We start from the raw sequence: 3,012 nt of genomic DNA, 5'->3' as shown, positions 1-3,012 counted from the left end.
TTTTTTCGTTTTTGCGGGAAATCGAACATATTTTTAGATTAATCTAAAAATTCTCTAATTAGTCTGGAAACAAAGGGACCCAATTCTTGCATTCTGTGAAAACGGGTAAGGTTGACTGTAACGTAATAATCTTTATCTTAGTTATCGTTACTTTTGCCCGAGCAACGCCGGGCCCACCTGCTAGAATTCATAGCTTTAGAATAAATAGCTTTAGATTTTATCCGGGGCAAAATATAGATTAAGTTCTATGCACCTTATGTTAACTATTCTTTGATTTTCTTTGATTAAATATATTAATTAATCATTTAATTTTTCTCTAGAAAAGAGCAACTGAACAATAAAATTATTGTTAACTAGCAGGTGGGACCGAACATATTTTTTTAGTTATTTTTATACTCTTTTTAATCTGAAATTATTTTTCTTTAAGTCTTATTACAAAGTAGAGCGATAATTATTATTTTTTATTAAAATTTATTTTATTATTATTATTATTTAACATTTATTTTATTGTTTCGGAAAGTATAAACTTTTTTTTTAAATCAGAAAATATGATATAAAAAGTTATTCGAATGTTAAATAATAATTTCCAATTTTAACTGTTTTAATTTTTAATATAATTTTAATCAATTTTACTTTTTCTTTAATATTAAAAATTTATAAAAGTTTATTTAAAAAAAAAAGTTTATTTTTCTTACTGTAAAACTTTTTTATTTGGTATTAAAATCTCCCAAAAAGATGTGAAATTAAATATTTAAATTTTAGTTAATGAAGCTACTTCTATAAAAAAGGAGAAAGAGAAATTCAAATGATTTTTTTCCTCGTGGAAATCAATTTACTAGTACAATAAATTAATCAAGGCATATTTTTAGATTGTAATAATATCCGGCTTTTCTATCAAATTCTAAAATTCCCAAAAGTAAATAATATATAATTTATGTCTTTTATTAAATTCTATTCAATGTTTCAAAAAATTGTCTTGATTTTTTTATGTCAAAAATTAAATAAAAAGAATAAATAACCTTAAATGCTATAACCAAAAAAAATGGCGTTTTATTCGAATTATTACACAGAAATACTGTAGAACCTTATCAGAATGTCTCTTTACCAGAACGATTTGTATTAATTTCCCGGCTGTTACAATATATATAACAAAGAGAAAGTATAGCAATCGGTCAAAAAATGACCCAAAATATTTCTACGTTTTTGGACTCAAGGAACCTTGAAACGTCGAGAAAAAAAAAAAAAAAAAAAAAAAAAAAAAAAAAAATTTAGTTTTTCTTTCCTATATTGTGGATTTTAGTGTGTGTGGAGGGGATACGATTTGTTCATCTTTATTTGAAGCTTAATAACTCCTGTGCTTTTGTCGAAAATGTCTGAAATTTACGGAGAGGTTTGTTTATTAGAAGGATTGATGTTATTAAATTTTTTTGATTAAAGGTCAAGTAGTAGGGAGATCTTGTGTATCTCCAGTAGGGTTGGACTTAATGACAATTTTATTCGTTATTAGCATTTACAAATTTTTATGAAATTCATTCCTGCCGTCATAATTAAGCTTTTTGCTATTTTATAATAATTAAAAATATAAAAAAGTTTTTAAATAAAATATGCATTTTTAAATGTTGCCGGGAAAGTTAACCAACTGGTTGCTGGGTTTTTTTTTCTATTGCTGTACTTGATTTTACAACGTTAAACTTATTTATTGTTTTGAATGTATTTATAATTTACTAAGAATGACTATTTTATTAACAGGTGATGCCTCAAAACATGTCGGATTCTTGGAAAATGGTGACATTCATGTGATGCTTCTACCCATATTAGCTTTGATTTCAGAACATTTTGGTTTATTGACTGTATGTGAAATTCAATTATCGCCAAACAAAGTACTAAGAAATTACTATTTTCAACGCAGTTAATACATGTAAAACGCTGTAACTAAAGTAAACGCGTTTAAGGTGTACAATTGTTGTTGTTTTCTTTGTACTTTTATACTAAAAATCGAATTTACGGATTAATCGAAAACCCGTTTATCTAAAATAGGAAATCAGCCCCATTATTTCGAATAATAGGAATTCTACAATACATAGATTTTAAATTTCAAATTTCCATAACATTTATTAATAATTAAGAATATTATTTTTCAATGAGAGTTACAATAGCAAAAATATAATTATTTGAAACATTAAACTAGTTTATAACATTTTTATGAAAACTATTTAAAAGCTGAATTTAATAAAATTGATGCATATTGTAATAGAATGAATTTATTTATGTAAATGTGATATTTCTTAGGATATAATTTTAATTATCTTTTGAATAAATGGAATATATTAAAGACCTGAATTAACTATTAAATATAGTAGACCCCCCTATAAAACGGGTTCCTATAGTTCGGATTCCTATATCAAGGCGAAAAAATTGCGACAGTATTCGTACAAACATGCTAAAAAACTCCTATAATTCGGTAAAACGTCATCGCCGACTCGTGTCGCGACAGGATTGGTCGAATCTAGACCAATAGCGGATATTGTACAAACCGCTGAGTTTAAACGAGCTGCGGACCTACTAAAAACCATTTATTATTTAACGTCCGTAACGTAAAATTATATTTATATTAATGATGTCTCCAAAGTTCAGCAAATTTTTCGCAAAAAAAATAATTTGTCAGAAAGCACGCGAGCGCCATTCGATGACAAGCTCCACCACGAAAACAAGCTTAAGCAATGGCGTCGTCGAACGGTGCACACTTGGTAAGTAATCCTACAATTTTTACAATTAATAACATAGTTTATATGGATTATTCCCAAAAAATTATACATACAGTGGAACCCCGGTTAACGAACTTAATCCGTTCCGCGACTCCGTTCGTTAACCGAATTGTTCGTTAACCGAAGCAATTTTTCCCATAGAAATTAATGCAAATGCAATTAATCCGTTCTAGTCTCCGAAATTTTTGTGATTTTATTTGTAATATACAGTAATTTTCTTTGATGAAAATGTAAGAAAACGTAGTAT

This window comes from Centruroides sculpturatus, unplaced genomic scaffold (assembly GCF_000671375.1).
Source record: "Centruroides sculpturatus isolate CEXI.00-Female unplaced genomic scaffold, Cexi_2.0 scaffold1637, whole genome shotgun sequence".
Classification (NCBI taxonomy): domain Eukaryota; kingdom Metazoa; phylum Arthropoda; class Arachnida; order Scorpiones; family Buthidae; genus Centruroides; species Centruroides sculpturatus.
The sequence above is the reverse complement of the archived record's forward strand: the minus strand, read 5'-3'. Positions refer to the sequence as shown.